The sequence below is a fragment of the Sciurus vulgaris genome (assembly GCF_902686455.1).
Source record: "Sciurus vulgaris genome assembly, chromosome: 17".
Classification (NCBI taxonomy): domain Eukaryota; kingdom Metazoa; phylum Chordata; class Mammalia; order Rodentia; family Sciuridae; genus Sciurus; species Sciurus vulgaris.
In genome coordinates this window covers 43,972,013-43,990,224 of record NC_136478.1, presented here as the reverse complement: position 1 = coordinate 43,990,224, position 18,212 = coordinate 43,972,013, and the positions used below count along the sequence as shown (strand labels likewise).

Below are 18,212 nucleotides of genomic sequence, written 5' to 3'. Positions count from 1 at the left end.
GGGTCATTTGGGGACGGACAGAGCTCTGAGCGTTCTGGAGAGCTGAGAGGCTGGAGTAGATGAGGAAGTACTGTGGGAGTGGACTGAGGCCCAGAGTGGAGCGCAGCACAGCCTCAAACAGGATTCTGGGAAGTGGTAACATGTTAGGTGCCTCTCATCCAGTATGCTTACCTAGGTCACCACCGTGTGCTCAATGTCCAGGACGGAGGCTGCCTCTCTAGGTGTTGACTAAAGAAATCCCGGGAAGGTGGTGGCTTCAGACTAGAGCTGGGTACCCAGGTGGGAGGTTAAGGTAGGATGAGAGGTGTGGGACAGGATGAGAGGTGTTGGCGAGGGCAGGGCTGGAACAGAGTGGCACTGAGAGGCAGGGCAGAGGACACTGCCTGGATGGGTCATGAGGTTGCCCTGTGGTTGTGGGGCCATCAGGGAGAGGTTCAGAGGTTCAGGGGTCCTGGAGGGTGTGGACCTTGAAATGGAGACCTGAGAGCAAGAGCAGCTTTGGGTGAAGCAGGGGTCAATGTGGAACCCTGTGGGTTTTGGGAATCACAGAGACATCCAAGGGGAGGCTTGGGCCTCTTGCACCCAAGCACCTTGGTCACTACTGAGATAGATTTGGAGGAGAAGCCTAAGATTCCTTTAAACCCTTCTCAAAGAGGGAGAAGTAGAAAAGTGTCAAAGGTTGATGTAATTTGTTGGACTTCCAGGAGGAAAGATTGGCAGTATTGACTCCTCATGTCTCCCTTCTCAACAGCTGTCAATCCCCACTTCCATTGCCACCCTAAGACCTCTGTAGTGTCGACTACTTAAAATTCAATCAATTAGACCCCATGTCTGCCATGGGTTTATGAGCTTTTCTGTGGGCTTTGAAGATTATTAAAACCTTTTAAAAATGTATTGGCTGTTACACAATGAAAGGGCAAGTCACAGTCTTGGAAAAAATAGTTGCAAAACACATACCTGATAAAGGACTTATACAATGAATATGAAAGAACTTTAAAACTCAAAAATAAGAAAAGAAACAACCAATAAAACAACTGGGCAAAAGATATAAACAGATACCTCACCAAAGAACATATACTTTTGACTCTAAACATATGACAAAATTCTCAATATAATTTCATTGGGAAATTGTTAATTAAAACAATAATGGGATACCACTAGGTATCTACTAGAATAGCTGAAATCTAAAATGCTGACAACACTAAATGCTGGTGAGGTCTTAAGCACCTCAGCAACACCCTGTCTCTAACTAAAATGTAAAAAAGTGCTGGGGATGTAGCCCTGTGGTTAAGTAACCCTGGGTTCAACCCCTGATCAAAAAAAAAGTGCATGCATATATATACATACATACACATCTACATATATATCAAGACTTAGAAGAATGAAGTTATTTCTTAACTGAATTCCTGAAAGAAGTTTCAAGAATATTTATAGAAATGCATAGATTCCAGAACCCAACAATATGAAATTAACATTATTGTCAGCAGAGGTGGGGTTGTGGCTCAAGTGCCTAGCATGTGGAAGGTCCTGGGTTCAGTCCCCAGAACTGTTAAAAAAAAAAAATGATAAGGAAAATCAGTAAATTAAAACCGAGCCAGAATGTACATAGATGATAGAATTGGTAGGCAAAGATATTAAAATAACTATTATAATTCCATATGAAGTAAGTGCTAGAGGATATAAAACATTTAAGTATAGGCATGAAAGAAAAAATACATGTATCTCCACTTTAACTTCTGGCAATGAAAACAACATCTGAAATGAAAAGTGCATAGGAGTAATAACAGATTATTGCAGAAGAAAATGTTAATGAACTTGAAGACATATGCGTTATTCATCTTTTCATCCCTGAGATCAAAATACCTGATTAGAAAACTTGGAGGAGGAAATGTTTATTTTGTCTCCTGGTTTCAGAGGTCTCAGTCTATTGGCAGTTAGAACCATTCACCTGGGCCTGAGGTGAGGATGAACATCATGACACAAGGGCATAGCAAGGAGAGAGGGAGAGGGAGAGGGAGAAGGAGAGGGAGAGAGATGGAAGAGAGAGGGAGAGAGAGAGAAAAGGAACAAGTTGCACCAAGACAGGGGCACACCCCCAGTGACATACCTCCTCCAGTGATACCCACCTGTCTACAGTTATCACCCAGATTTCCACTGAAATTATGAATATACAAGTGTATTAACAAACGAGGAGTTTATAGCTCTCATAATTCTTTCACCACTGAATACTGAATTTTGCCTAACACATGAGTATTTCGGCAGATATTCCTAAATCCAAATTATAACAACACACAGAAGGAAAAACTACTGCAATTTAAACATTAAAAGATTGAAAAAGCCCAGGGCCTGGGGATATAGCTCAGTTAGTAGAGTGTTTGCCTAGCATGCACTAGGTCCTGGGTTCAATCCCCAGCACAACCAAAAAAAAAAAAAAAAAAGATTGAAAAAAGTGTCATTGAAGTGTGAGGGAACTTCCAACATATGAAGAACTATTCCAAGTAAGATGAAAATTATAAAATCCCAAGTCCAAGTTCCCAATGAATCCCATGCCCAAGAGAAATAGTCCACTATATGTGGTGATCAAATTCTCAAAATTAGTGATAATAAGAAAATCTTAAAAGCAGCAGAGGGAAAAGGCCCTTTACAAGAGACAATTCCAGCACATTTTTAATTGGAAGCAAGACAAATAAAACAGTGGAGCACATCTTCAAGGTACTGGAAGAACTAAAAAGTCAACTTGGCAAACATATCTTTCAGAAATGAGGAAAAAAAGAAAAGACACTTTCAAATATACAAACCCTGAAAGAATTCATTGTCAGCAGATCTGCATTACAAAAAAAAGTTTCAAAATCTCTCCAAGTAGCAGGATAAAGATGTCAGATTTGAATCTATGAAAGGGAATGAAGAGCACTGGAATGGGAATAAGTATATCCACATTTAAATTTATTACAATATCTTTAAAAAGATTCTCATTCAATTTAAAGCAGAAGATTGTGGTACGGCATGTAATATACATGGACAAAAATGTATGAAACGAAAGCACAAAGGTTGGGAGTGGAAAACGGAAATATATTCTCCAAGGTTCCTACACTGTTGGACAGGGCCATATGACAGGTTTCTGAGAAGCCTGGTTCTGATGCAGTCTCTCCCTTTCTAGCCTTTCATTCTCTGGAATAACTGTAGCATGTGTTGGGACTGCAGCATCCTAAGAGGACCACCTAACCAGAAGAGCCTGTGCTTCTGTCTAGGCCCAGGGAGCAGGATGTCCTTCAGTGCTTGGTCCCCTTGAGTCATGTGCCTCCTGGTATGAAACCTGGAGGGAGGGGCTTTCTGGGCTTCCTCTTCTGTGGTGCAATTGGGGCACACAGAGACAAGGCTGTGTCCACCCAGGCCAGCTCTCCTGAGCCCCGGGAGACTGGCAATGACTCCTAGGCTCCTCTTGTTCCTACTGTGAGCACTTCATGTAACCTGTGTGTGGCAGTGTTGTGTCTCATCAGACACAGACAAGTTTAACCAGTGCACGGTGAATGTGCCTTCCAACTCTACATGAAGTGTCTCAGTATTACTTGAAAGACAACTGATAATTTCAAGAGTTATAAACACTACAACAGCCTCAAAAATGATGAAACAAAGATGCACAGTCAATAAGCTAACAGAGGAGGAAGAAAATGAAATAAGATAATATTCAATTGAAAGGGAGATTGAAAAAAGGAAAGAGAACTAAAGATACACGCATTGAACAGAACAGAGGAAAATGGTATATTTGATTTGAACCATATCATTAATTGCATATGAGGCATGTGGCCTAAACACCCTAATTGAAAGATAAAAGTATTAAAAAAGTAAAGATTAAGAAGTAAAGCCCAAGTATATGCTATCCATAACCAATACATGTTAAATAATGGCCACATGTGGAGTTTAAAAATCAAAATGATGGGGCCAGATGTGATGGTCCATGCCCGTAATCCCGGTGATGTGGAAGGTTGAAAAAGTTTGAGGCTACTCAGAAATGCGGAGATGCCAAAGTAACTTAGTGAGACCCTGTCTCAAAATAAAAAGTAAAAAGGACTGAGGATGTAGCTCAGTGGATTCAATCCCTGATATGGAAAAAAATGAAAAAGGTTAACTATACCTTCGTTAGAAGAGAATTATATATGATCAAGCAATCCTACTTCTAAATATATAATTAAAAATAGGATGTCTAAGAGATATTTCCACATCCATGTTCATGTTTGTTGAAGCATTATTCATGGTAGCCAAAAGGTAGGAGGAACTACGTGTCTATTAATGCATGAATGGATAAACAAAATGTGATATATACATACAAGGGAATATTATCCAGTCTTAATAATAAGAAAATTCTGATATATGTCACAACATGGATGAATCTCCAGGACAGGATACTAAGTGAAAATAAGCCAGTCACAAAAAAGACAAATACTGTGTGTTTCCAATTTTATAAGGTACCAGGAGTAGTCAGATTCCTTAACACTGCAGGGGCAGCTGCCCAAACGTGCGTGAAAGACTTCACTGATTCTCAGTGAGGACACGTGTTTCCCATGACACAACCCAAGACCCTCCCTAACACCTGCAGTGACCTCTTGTTCCATCCACACAGCCTTGACTTGGACCATTGTTTACAAGTCTGCAATTACTTTTTTTATGCCTTTATTTCATTTATTCATATGTGGTGCTGACATCAAACTCAGGGCCTCACATGTGCTAGGCAAGCTATCATTGAGCTACACCTCCCACCCCCTAAGCAATTACTTTTGGACTGGTTCCTGTGGTTCTCCATACTGTCCTGGCCACCCAGGATACCCTCAGTGGTCCACTCTGACAACCCCAGCTGTTCCTATCTGGTCTGCACTTTACCTTAAAAAAGGTCACTGACAGCCCTTAGTGAATCATTTAACAGCCCATCTGCCCTGAGGTAGCCAATCTTTCCCAACATGGCTTTGTACTGATATGGCTCCTCTGTCTCAGTATGATCCCTTAACCCACTACAAGCTCACCATAATAAACCCCCAATGTTCTGGTATTCCCCATCACATCCTTCCTTGCCCTCCTCAGTGTGAGGCAATAAACTTTTCACGATGTTGTCAGAATGCCCGTCTGCTCTGGTTAAGTGTTATTCCTTCCCTTGTACTGTGGTTGTCCCAGAACTCTCTGATCAACAGAGCCAATTATCTCTGTACCCCCTTTACCCATGACTCCTGGTCTCTCCATTGTGCCCTCATCTCTATCCCTTTCTTTTTGACCAGTGATGGTACACAGCAGGGGATAAAACTCATCTCCCAAGGGAGCTCCTGTCCTCCCAACTCCTGGACCAGGTCTCCACCCAGTGTCCATATTAGTTGTACACTGCTGGGACACATGGCTCTTTACTGCAAAGCCTTAGCTTTAATCTTGGTCTCCATCATGAATATCCAGGGTCCAGGAAGAAGTGTGCTTTCCAAATAGTCAGATTTGAATTGAATTTAGGCACCCAATTATTGTGTTGGAGAATCAGCTGTCAGAATTGCTTGGTTGTTGTGTGGAGAAGCCTCTCCATATTTTCTGGTGTCAGACTGTTGTTTGAGTAGTGAGGAAAAGTAGGAAGAATGTATATATATATTTTTCTGATCTCAAATGATTTGCCTGTCCAGACACTGAGGAGCAGGTGTCCCATTCATGATAAATAGTAAATAGTATTCACTGCCAGGTCGTTATGGTATAGATAGATATGCGGAGTCTCCCCAAACTCACGTGAGGCAATGCAAGGGTGTTGAGAGGTGAAACGATCGGCTTATGAGAGCCTTGACCTATTCAGTGTGCTGCTCCACTGGAGTGGATTAAGTGGCTGGTAGGTGCAGGCAGGCAGGGTGTGTCTCCACGAGGTACATCTCTGGGGTCCCTGGTGAACAGAGCCCTCTCTCTGCTTCCTCCCTGCCACACATTCCTCTGTCATACTCTTCCATCTCACCATGAGCCCAGAGCAACAGATTTGGCCATCTATAGACTGAGACCTGTGAAACCACGGACCCCAGATAAACTTTTCCTCGTCTATGTTGTTCTTGTTGGGTCTTTAGCTCACAGTGACCAAAAAGCTGACTAAAACACAGGGTTTAGTTACATTGTTGCATGTATTTGATGGTTTGTTCATGTGGCAAGAAGGAGGTCACCTTATCATCAATGATATGAGGACTACAATGAGGACCGGCAACAGGGCCAAAATAATGCCTGTGATGGCCAAGCAGTAGGCTATATCAGAGGTCCTGGCTGCCTTGTCATATTGTTTGGCTTGATTGTAGCGTATCGTCTGAGTTTCAGGGGAGAGGAAACAGGAAAAGATGAGCATGAAATGAGTTCTCAAAGGGGGTGAGCTATGGGACTGTAAGGACCCAATGTGGGCATCTCAACCATAGCTCAGGCTCCCAGCACAAGAGGGAGGAAAAAAGCTGAGTCAGGGTCAGGGTCAAGAGGGAGAGGGAGGATGAGGATTGGCATCACGCAGGTTCCCACCCAGTAAGAACAGAGTATGGATGGAAGGCCTAGTGGGCAGCAGCATAAGAGGGCCACGAGTGCTATGACAAAGTGGTCGCTGGACGCATCATTTTCTGTGTCGTCATCACTGCTCTCATGAGTCATTTATTCAACCACCTGGGGGCAGAGAGCAGGTTAGGTGAGTGTGGCTGTGGACTGTGCCATTCCTTCCCACTCCCTCCCTGTTACCTGGAGCCCTTCTCCTTGGCTGCTGTAAAACCTTCACTGACTCCCGTTCAAATTGTCATGGACTCCTGTAACTCCCACTGTGTCCTCTCTACCCTCTATGCTTGTTTAAATCCCTCCAGTCCATTAGAGCGCCCCACCTTCTGGGCCTGTAATCTGTCTCTCTCCCTGTAACCTATTTCCCTGGGTCCTAACACTTTCTCCAAGTCCTCTACAAGCATTTTGAAGCTTCTCTCCATTGTTTCTATTTGGCGCCTTCTACTTACCCCCACCCCAAATCCCTGCCTCTGATGAGCCTTACTCCCCAAACCTCAACTGATCCCTTATAGCATTTTGTTCCTCTAATGCTGCCATTGTCCTCAAAGGAGCCTTTTCTTTTCCCTTATAAAATTATCACACTGTGAATAATATCCTCACATTATCACTTTTTATCTTACAAATCTTCATTGTAAATTGTTTCCTTCTAAACTTCTGCTATAATGCTCTCACTGACCCTTTTACAATCTCCCCCACTTTTCCATGTGAATCCTTCAGTGGTCCTGCTCTAACCCTTTACTGTTCATCCATAAACTACTTGTTTGCCCCATCCAAATAATCAGGTGGCTCCTCTAAGATTTTTTTGATTACCTGTAAACTGACCCCCAACCCTGGCTTCTTTATTTTTTTCCGTACTGGGAATCAAATCCAGGGGCAGTTACCTATGGAGTCGCCTCCCCAGTTGTTTATATTTTTCATTTTAAAAAAGGGTTTCACTAAGTTGCTTAATGCCTCACCTAAGTGGCTAAGGTTAGCTTTAAACTCGCCATCTTCCTGCCTCAACCTCCCAAGTCGCTGGGATTACAAGGAGCCCAGCTTCCCTTTTCTCAACAGATTTTCTTTGTTCCCTTACGAATTCGTACCATGTGTTCCTCTAACACCTCCTTCCTACCCCCACCAGCTTCCTGATCTTTTCTTCTCCAACTATTTAGAGCAGCTTCCTTGTTCTCCTAAACTGTGACTCTCCAAATACTTTTATATCCACTTGTAACGAACACCTGTTCCCTTCATCCTCCTTTCCTCCTCCCCTTTGCTCACCTTAAACATGACCAGTAGGGCAGCTGGATCTGGCATTACTAGGACTCCACAGAAGATCGCAGGCGTCACCAGGGATTGTTGTGAGGCCAGGCAGGCCCCACCTCCTATCCCGTTGTTCTACTCCTATTGGCTGCTTCGAGGCGCAAAGACACTCAAACATAGACGCTGATTGGTGTAATCGCGTTGTGCACTCATGTGATTGGTCAATTAAGGATTCTGGGCTTTCCTCTTCAAAACGAATAAATAGGCTTCATGTTCTTGACCTGAGCTAAACCTTCTCACCAGAGAACCCCTTCCCTACTTGCTTCCTTAGTGTAAGGGTTTCTTCTGGATGCTCAGAGCTTGTCTTCCCCAGACTCAATGGCCGTGACCACCTGGCTATCACTGTCTACAGTGCGTACCTGCTTGGGAGCCCTGTCATGGCAAGGCCTGGACCTCATGTAGCCCAGAATTCTTCATGCGAATAAGTAATAAACGAGTGAATTTTGCATCAAATTCAAATTTTTTTCAGGGCTCTTGGTTCTTGGGAACATTCACAGGTTGCTCCCTTCCCTGGTCCCGCCGCGGCCGAGCCTCCCGCACCCTCTTTCAAGTGTGGCGCCCGCCTCTGACGTCACGAGTGCGCCAGCGGCGAGGCGACCGGTCCCGGGTCCTGCAGGGTCCTGCGGCGCTCACTGCTCCCGCGTGGGTCGCCTTCCGAGGTCCTCCCGCCCACCACCAGCTGTGCGTGAAGAGGCAAAGCGTCCTTAATGCCGTCTTTATATTCTGGAGAATGGGGCGGCATCCTCAGAGGACCAGAACCCGGAGAGGAGACGCGCACTCACTGCTCGTAGGTTTCAGACACACGGTGTCCCATGTCTGAGCGGAGCTGGTGAGCAGAGAGCGTGACCCGAACATCTCCCTGCTACGCAGCCTCCCAGGTCTTCACTCTTGCTCCCCGTGTCATTAGAGTTCATGGAACTGAGCCTGTGCTCCGAGGTGTCCAAGGCCGCCCCGGACCCCAGCATCGGGAGCTCTCAGTTCCGTCGGAGGTGGACGCTTCACTAGGTCGGGATGGTAGAAACTAAGCACCAGGGCTGGGTCATTTGGGGACGGGCCAGAGCTCTGAGCGTTCTGGAGAGCTGAGAGGCTGGAGTAGATGAGGAAGTACTGTGGGAGTGGGCTGAGGCCCAGAGTGGAGCGCAGCACAGCCTCAAACAGGATTCTGGGAAGTGGTAACATGTTAGGTGCCTCACATCCAGTATGCTTACCTAGGTCACCACCGTGTGCTCAATGTCCAGGACGGAGGCTGCCTCTCTAGGTATTGACTAAAGAAATCCCGGGAAGGTGGTGGCTTCAGACTAGAGCTGGGTACCCAGGTGGGAGGTTAAGGTAGGATGAGAGGTGTGGGACAGGATGAGAGGTGTTGGCGAGGGCAGGGCTGGAACAGAGTGGCACTGAGAGGCAGGGCAGAGGACACTGCCTGGATGGGTCATGAGGTTGCCCTGTGGTTGTGGGGCCATCAGGGAGAGGTTCAGGGTTCAGGGGTCCTGGAGGGTGTGGACCTTGAAATGGAGACCTGAGAGCAAGAGCAGCTTTGGGTGAAACAGGGGTCAATGTGGGACCCTGTGGGTTTTAGGAGTCATGGGGACATCCAAGGGGAGGCTTGGGCCTGTTGGACCCAAGGTCTAGGGACCTTACTTACCACTAAGATACATGTTTGGAGAAGATGAAGATTCCTTCAAAACCCTTCTCAAAGAGGGAGCAGCACAAGAGAGTGCCAAAGGTTGATGTGATTTGTTTGGCTTCCAGGAGGAAAGATGGGCGGTGTGGACTCCTCCACGTCTGCTTTCTCCACGGCTGTCATTCCCCACTTCCATCGCCACCCTCAGTCCTGTGTGTGTTGACCACTTAAAAATCCATCAGTTAAATACCATATCTGCATGGGTTTATGAGCTTTTATGGGGGCTTTGAAGATGACTGAGACCTTTAAAATGTATTGGCCATTAAAGAATGAAAGACACAGATTTGGAAAAATATTTGCAAAACACATACTTGGTAAAGGCTTTGTATCTTGAATATCCAAGAATTCTTAATATTCAATAATAAGAAACAACCAATAAAACAAATGGGTAAAAGATATGAACAGATACCTCAGCAAAAATGACATATATGGCACATAAATATATGGCAAGATATCAATATAATTTCATCAGGGAGTTGTTAATTAAAACAATAATGGGATACCACTAGTTTTCTTTTAGAATAGCTGAAATCTAAAACACTGACAATTCCTGATGTAGAACAACAAATTCTCATGCAGTGTTAGTGGCATGCCAATTGACACAGCTACTTTGAATGAGGGTTTCAAAATTCATTCCAGAACTGAATAGTTTTACCACACAACCCAACACTTTACTCTTTATCCAATTAAGTACCTATTTGAAAAAAAAAAAAATTCAACTCTCCAAGCAAGCATTCTGCTTTCAAAGGCTATTAGTCACATACATTATGAACGGGCATACTTGTGTTCCCTTTTTGGTTCATTGCCCACATGTTAGTGAGCTTTGAAGAAGCATAACACCAATTTCTAGAGGAAACTTTTTTTTATTATTTATTCTTTTGTGAGGCTGGGAATTAAACCAGCATGCTAGGCAAGTGCTCACCACTTAGCTACACTCCAAGGTCAACAAAATATACATTTTTAACATTCTGGCTACATACATTGTATTTTATGTGTGATATGACTGCATGTTAAATATACCTGATGGTCAGAGAATGTGGTCGTGGTAGACTCTTGTTATTCTTGGGTGGCCTAGTATCTGACTTTACCCCCTATGCCTGAGAGGCCTTCATCTCCTAAGAGAAAACCCACCACATACTGTGAAAGGAGAATGTAGTTAGATGCTCTTTCAGGTTCCCATGTACCTAGGGCTATAGCCCAGCCTATCTACTCTAGCCTGGTTGTTCCTAAATCTGATTAATTTACATCTTTTTCTTATACTTGCACCCATTTTATAATAAGATCTTAGACGTCTCTTAAATTGTAAAAAGTATTGCAGAAAAGAGAATGATAAAAATTGTTTAATAAAAACCGATTAAAAATGTATGGCCACTTACACTTCTGCTTAAAATGGAATAATAGGGATCAAATACATGGTCTGAATGAGTTTGAAAAATGGGCTATAATGTATAAAACAGTCTTGAAAACTATGCATATCCAGCAAATAAGGATTGTGACCCTCTGTAGGCCATGCAGACCACATCTTTCTTAAATTGAGAAGCAGGAGTTAGGAGTACATAGAAGCCAGGCCAGTTTTGTAGTCCTGGAGAGGAAAGAACAGGACTGGAAGAAAACTTCACAGGTTCAGAGGGTTCCCCACCAGCATTCAGCAGAGTATGTAATGATATATGTATGTGTGGGAGGAAACAGCCTGAGTGTAGAGGAGGGGACATTTGAAAATAGTAAGGGGAACAGTCTTCAGAGCCCACAGATGGCCGAGGAACATGGATAATCCCACCTACCAACCTGGAAAACCTTATAATTCAGTGGGCATCAGAGGAGATTCTTACTTCAGTAACAAGGAGAGATTAACCCTAGACTAAATCTTTTTCTGAAACTGACTAAAAAAAGATTAAAAGCACCAGGTGTGGTGGTGCAGGCCTGTAATTCTAGAAGCTTGGGAGTATGAGGTCAGGGGATCAGAAACTTGGTGAGGTCTTAAGCACCTCAGCAACACCCTGTCTCTAACTAAAATGTAAAAAAGTGCTGGGGATGTAGCTGTGGTTAAGTCCTCCTGGGTTCAGTTCCCTGTACAAGAATATTGAAAAAATATATATATAGAGAGAGAAGGAAGAGAAAGAGATTGGAAGAATTAAGCTATTAGATGCGTTCAAGAAAGAATTTTCAAGAATATGTCTAGAAATGCATAGATTCCAGAACCCAAGAATATGAAATTAACATTATCTGTCAGCAGAGCTTGGGATGTGGTTCAGTATTGAAATACTTGCTTAGCGTGTGGGAAGTCCTGGGTTCAATCCCCAGCACTGTTAAAAAAAAAAAAAAGAAAAAAGAAAACGGTATCAGTAAAATATCACAAGGCATGTAAAGAAACGGGAATATGACTCATAATGATGAGGATAGTCAGCAAGTTCTCAATAAGCCTGAATGTACATAGATGATAGAATTGGAGGCAAAGATATTAAAACAGCTGTTATATCTATATTCCATATGAACCAATTGCTAGAGAATATTAAACATTTATGTGGAAGAATGAAAGAAAAAAATACATGTATCTCCACCTTAACTTCTGGCAGTGAAAACTCAACATATGAAGTGAAAAGAAGGATGGATAGGAATGATAACGATTCTTGCAGACGTTAATGAAGGCATTATGTGTTATTCATCTTTTTATCCGTGTGCTCAAAATACCTGATGAGAACAACTTGGAGGAGGAAACATGTATTCAAAGCTGTCAGTCCATGGTAAACTAGCACCATGACCTGGTTCTGAGGTGAGGTTGAAAGTCATGGCAGGAGGGTATTAAGAAGAAAGCTGCTCAGCTGAGGCAGGTCAGGAAGGAGAGAGGGAGTAAGCACATTTGACAACAGGTGCCAGACAAGATAGAATCCCCAGGGATACACCCCCTCCAGTCATGCGAACCTCCTCTAGTCATGCCCCCTTGTCTACAGTTACCATCCAGTAGTCCATTGAAATTATGAATCTATCAAGTGGATTAATCCACTGAGGAGGTTACAACTCTCATCATCCTATCTTTCACCTCTGAACATTGCAGCTTTGCATAACCATGAGCATTTCAGCAGATATCCCTAAATCCAACTCATAACAACACATAGAAATAAAAACTACTCTAATTGAAACATTGAGAGGAAATTTTTGAAAAAGAATAATGAAAGGAAAAGACTGAAAATAGTATCAGTGAACTGTGGGAGAACTTCCACCTGCCTAATACACATGTAATAGGAATCCCCAAAGGAAAAGGGAAATACAGAAAGATATTTGAAGAAATATTGACAAAATATTCCAATGAAGATGAAAATTATATCCCCTCCAAGTCTAATAACCCAATGAATCCCATGCCTGAGAGTCCACTATATGTGGTGATCAAATTCTCAAAATTAGTGATAATAAGAAAATCTTAAAAGCAGCAGAGGGAAAAGGCCCTTTACAAGAGACAATTCCAGCACATTTTTAATTGGAAGCAAGACAAATAAGAAAACAGTGGAGCACATCTTCAAGGTACTGGAAGAACTAAAAAGTCAACTTGGCAAACATATCTTTCAGAAATGAGGAAAAAAAGAAAAGACACTTTCAAATATACAAACCCTGAAAGAATTCATTGTCAGCAGATCTGCATTACAAAAAAAAAGTTTCAAAATCTCTCCAAGTAGCAGGATAAAGATGTCAGATTTGAATCTATGAAAGGGAATGAAGAGCACTGGAATGGGAATAAGTATATCCACATTTAAATTTATTACAATATCTTTAAAAAGATTCTCATTCAATTTAAAGCAGAAGATTGTGGTACGGCATGTAATATACATGGACAAAATGTATGAAACGAAAGCACAAAGGTTGGGAGTGGAAAACGGAAATATATTCTCCAAGGTTCCTACACTGTTGGACAGGGCCATATGACAGGTTTCTGAGAAGCCTGGTTCTGATGCAGTCTCTCCCTTTCTAGCCTTTCATTCTCTGGAATAACTGTAGCATGTGTTGGGACTGCAGCGTCCTGAGAGGACCACCTAACCAGAAGAGCCTGTGCTTCTCTTCTGTCTAGCGCCCCCAGGAGCAGGATGTCCTTCAATGCTTGGTCCCCTTGAGTCATGTGCCTCCTGGTATGAAACCTGGAGGGAGGGGCTTTCTGGGCTTCCTCCTCTGTGATGCAATTGGGGCACACAGAGACAAGGCTGTGTCCACCCAGGCCAGCTCTCCTGAGCCCCGGGAGACTGTTTGGCAATGACTCTTAGGCTCCTGTTGTTCCTTGCTGCCTACTTGTGAGCACTTCATGTAACCTGTGTGTGGCAGTGTTGTGTCTCACCAGACACAGACAAGTTTAACCAGTGCACGGTGAATGTGCCTTCCAACTCTACATGAAGTGTCTCAATATTACTTGAAAGACAACTGATAATTTCAAGAGTTATAAACACTACACAGCCTCAAAAATGATGAAACAAAGATGCACAGTCAATAAGCTAACAGAGGAGGAAGAAAATGAAATAAGATAATATTCAATTGAAAGGGAGATTGAAAAAAAGGAAAGAGAGAACTAAGATACACGCATTGAACAGAACAGAGGAAAATGGTATATTTAATTTGGACCTTATCATTGAATTACATATGAGGCATACACTAGTTAAAAGATAAAAGTATTAAAAAGTAAAGATTAAAAAGTAAAGCCCGAATATATGCTATCTATAACCAACACATGTTACTAATGGCCACGTGTGGAGTTTAAAAATCAAAATGATGGGGCCAGATGTGATGGTCCATGCCTGTAATCCCGGTGATGTGGAAGGCTGAAAAAGTTTGAGGCTACTCAGCAATGCGGAGATGCCGAAGTAACTTAGAACCTATCTCAAAATAAAAAAAGTACTGAGGATATGGCTCAGTGGATTCAATCCGTGGTACAAAAATATGTAAAAAGATGGAAAAATATAAGCTATTTCTTTGTAGAAGAGAATAATTATATGATTAAGCAATCCTACATACACACACACACATATATATGTAATTAAAAATAGGGTATCAGAGATACTTCCACATCCATGTTCATGTTTATTGCAGCATTATTTGTGGTAGCCAAAAGGTAGGAGGAACTACGTGTCTATTAATGCATGAATGGATACACAAAATGTGATATATACATGCATGGGAATATTATACAGTCTTAAGGAAATTATGATATATGTCACAGCATGGATGAATCTCCAGGGCAGAAATAAGCCATTCACAAAAAAGATAAATATTGTGTGTTTCCAATTTTGTGAGGTACTAGGAGTAGTCAGATTCCTAGAGATAGAATGTAGAATGGTGTCTCTCAGGATTTCAGGGATGGGGGACACAGGGGCTTGTTGTTTACTAGGTACAGAATTTCAGTTTGAAAAGATGAAAATGGTTCTGGAAACTGGTTGCATAATAATATTAATGTATTTAACACTATGCAGAAAACATGACTGCTCCTAGTCTATAGAACCTATTTCTAATTCTGGGAACATGTCCCCAGGTGTAAAAAGAATGCACTGGGATGAGTTATGCTCTCCCCAAATGAGTTTGTTGAAGCACTAAGTCCCAGTACCTCAGACTATTGTCTGTATTGTAGGTAGGGCCTTTAAAGAGGTAATTGAATTAGAATTTTGTAGGGTGGGCTTTAATCCAATAAGAATTGTATTCTTATAAAATTTTAGGACACAGATAAAACAGGGATGACTGCATGGGGACACAGCAAGATGGTATCCATCTCAAGCCAAGGAGATGGGCCTTAGAAGAAATCAAACCTGCTGACACCTTGATCTTAGACTGCCAGTCTCCATTATGGTAAGAAATTTCAGTTCTGTTGGTTAAGCCCAACTAGTCTCTGATATTTGCAATGGGAACCCTAGCAAATGAGTAGTGTACCTATTCCTGAATGATATCTGAACACCACTCCAGCTGCTGCCAAGCCCTCAGGGTGAACTTGAGCAGAGAATCACCAGTCGCACAGCAGGGAAATGAGACACAGTCAAAACAGTGACCCAAACTTGACCAGCCTCCTAGCCAGACAGTCCTCTGAGACGGTCTTCTGCTATTAAGCATGGGAATTTTCTTACTAACTTTTGATGATAAACACTTGATTAGCCTTTACAAAATCCCAACAGACCTGCCAGGAATCATCACAAAGAGCCATTACATGCCTCACTAACATTCAAGGATAACCTGAACGGTTCCCCATCACCCCCAAGTGACCTCATGCAAGACTTTCCCTTTTTGACAATATGTCCACCAAGGTCAACTAACCTCCCTCTATACCACTAACACTCTTCACATTAATACCCCTGACTTGCTAAACCAAATGCAATGTCTCTTTAACACTGCAGGGGCAGCTGAAAGCATCCTCCTCAACGTGAAGGAGAGCCTTTGAACACATGTGCCCCATGACACAACCCAAGACCCTCCCTAATACCTGCAGTGACCTCTTGTTCCATCCACACTGCCATTTATAAGATCTCCTTGTCAGGGGCAAGTGTTTAAAAATCTGCAATTACTTTTGGACTTGTTCCTGTGATCCTCCATACTCCACTGGCCCAGAATACCCCTCAGTGATCCACTCTGACAACCCCAGCTGTTCCTATCTGGTCTGCACTTTACCTTAAAAAAGGTCACTGACAGCCCTTAGTGAATCATTTAACAGCCCATCTGCCCTGAGGTAGCCAATCTTTCCCATCATGGCTTTGTACTGATATGGCTCCTCTGTCTCAGTATGATCCCTTAACCCACTACAAGCTCACCATAATAAACCCCCAATGTTCTGATATTCCCCATCACATCCTTCCTTGCCCTCCTCAGTGTGAGGCAATAAACTTTTCACGATGTTGTCAGAATGCCCGTCTGCTCTGGTTAAGTGTTATTCCTTCCCTTGTACTGTGGTTGTCCCAGAACTCTCTGATCAACAGAGCCAATTATCTCTGTACCCCCTTTACCCATGACTCCTGGTCTCTCCATTGTGCCCTCATCTCTATCCCTTTCTTTTTGACCAGTGATGGTACACAGCAGGGGATAAAACTCATCTCCCAAGGGAGCTCCTGTCCTCCCAACTCCTGGACCAGGTCTCCACCCAGTGTCCATATTAGTTGTACACTGCTGGGACACATGGCTCTTTACTGCAAAGCCTTAGCTTTAATCTTGGTCTCCATCATGAATATCCAGGGTCCAGGAAGAAGTGTGCTTTCCAAATAGTCAGATTTGAATTGAATTTAGGCACCCAATTATTGTGTTGGAGAATCAGCTGTCAGAATTGCTTGGTTGTTGTGTGGAGAAGCCTCTCCATATTTTCTGGTGTCAGACTGTTGTTTGAGTAGTGAGGAAAAGTAGGAAGAATGTATATATATATTTTTCTGATCTCAAATGATTTGCCTGTCCAGACACTGAGGAGCAGGTGTCCCATTCATGATAAATAGTAAATAGTATTCACTGCCAGGTCGTTATGGTATAGATAGATATGCGGAGTCTCCCCAAACTCACGTGAGGCAATGCAAGGGTGTTGAGAGGTGAAACGATCGGCTTATGAGAGCCTTGACCTATTCAGTGTGCTGCTCCACTGGAGTGGATTAAGTGGCTGGTAGGTGCAGGCAGGCAGGGTGTGTCTCCACGAGGTACATCTCTGGGGTCCCTGGTGAACAGAGCCCTCTCTCTGCTTCCTCCCTGCCACACATTCCTCTGTCATACTCTTCCATCTCACCATGAGCCCAGAGCAACAGATTTGGCCATCTATAGACTGAGACCTGTGAAACCACGGACCCCAGATAAACTTTTCCTCGTCTATGTTGTTCTTGTTGGGTCTTTAGCTCACAGTGACCAAAAAGCTGACTAAAACACAGGGTTTAGTTACATTGTTGCATGTATTTGATGGTTTGTTCATGTGGCAAGAATGAGTTCACCTTATTATTGACAGGAGGGCTATAATGAAGACTGGCAGCACCGCCAAAACAATGGCTGCGATGCTCAAGTAGAAGGTTATTTCAGAGGTCTTGTCTGCTTGATCATATTGTCTTGATTGATTGTGGCGTGCCGTCTGAGTTTCAGGGGAGAGGAAACAGGAAAAGATGAGCATGAAATGAGTTCTCAAAGAGGGTGAGCTATGGGACTGTAAGGACCCAGTGTGGGCATCTCAACCATAGCTCAGGCTCCCAGCACAAGAGGGAGGACAGGGAAGAAGCTGAGTCAGGGTCAAGGTCAAGAGGGATAGGGAGGATCTGAATTGGCATCATGGGGATTCCCACCTTGTATGAAAAGACTAAGGCTGGAATTCCTAGGGGCCAGAATAAAATGAGGGCCAGGATCGATAAGCAAAAATAGTCATCGGGCTCATTTTTTCCTGTGTTTCCTGCCATCCTTGAGATTACTGGTCATTTATTCAACCACCTGGGGGCAGAGAGCAGGTTAGGTGAGTGTGGCTGTGGACTGTGCCATTCCTTCCAACTCCCTCCCTGTTACCTGGTGCCTTTCTCCTTGGCTGCTGTAAAACCTTCATTGACTCCCTTTCAAATTGTCATGGACTCCTGTAACTCCCACTATGTCCTCTCTATCCTCTATGCTTATTTAAATCCCTCCAGTCCATTAGAGCGCCCCACCTTCTGGGCCTATAATCTGTCTCTCTCCCTGTAACCTATTTCCCTGGGTCCTAACACTTCCTCCAAGTCCTCTACAATCACTTTGAAGTTTCTCTCCT

General features: G+C 43.2%; 2 long non-coding RNA genes across 3 annotated transcripts; one reads left to right on the top strand and one right to left on the bottom strand.

Annotated features, from left to right (window-relative positions):
* Nucleotides 1-4,230: 4,230 nt before the first annotated feature.
* LOC306648010 lies at nt 4,231-8,338 on the bottom strand. The gene is made up of 3 exons (XR_013760246.1): nt 8,187-8,338; nt 7,786-8,013; nt 4,231-6,642 (listed from the first exon to the last, which is right to left on the bottom strand). It is a non-coding gene; the product is annotated as an uncharacterized lncRNA (long non-coding RNA).
* Nucleotides 8,339-8,408: 70 nt separating this feature from the next.
* LOC306648011 lies at nt 8,409-17,688 on the top strand. Of its 2 annotated transcripts, none has more exons than XR_013760247.1 (3): nt 8,409-8,705; nt 15,193-15,322; nt 15,862-17,688. It is a non-coding gene; the product is annotated as an uncharacterized lncRNA (long non-coding RNA). The 2 variants fall into 2 exon arrangements; XR_013760248.1 differs by having other exon boundaries at nt 8,415-8,614.
* The last annotated feature ends 524 nt before the right edge of the window (nt 17,689-18,212 follow it).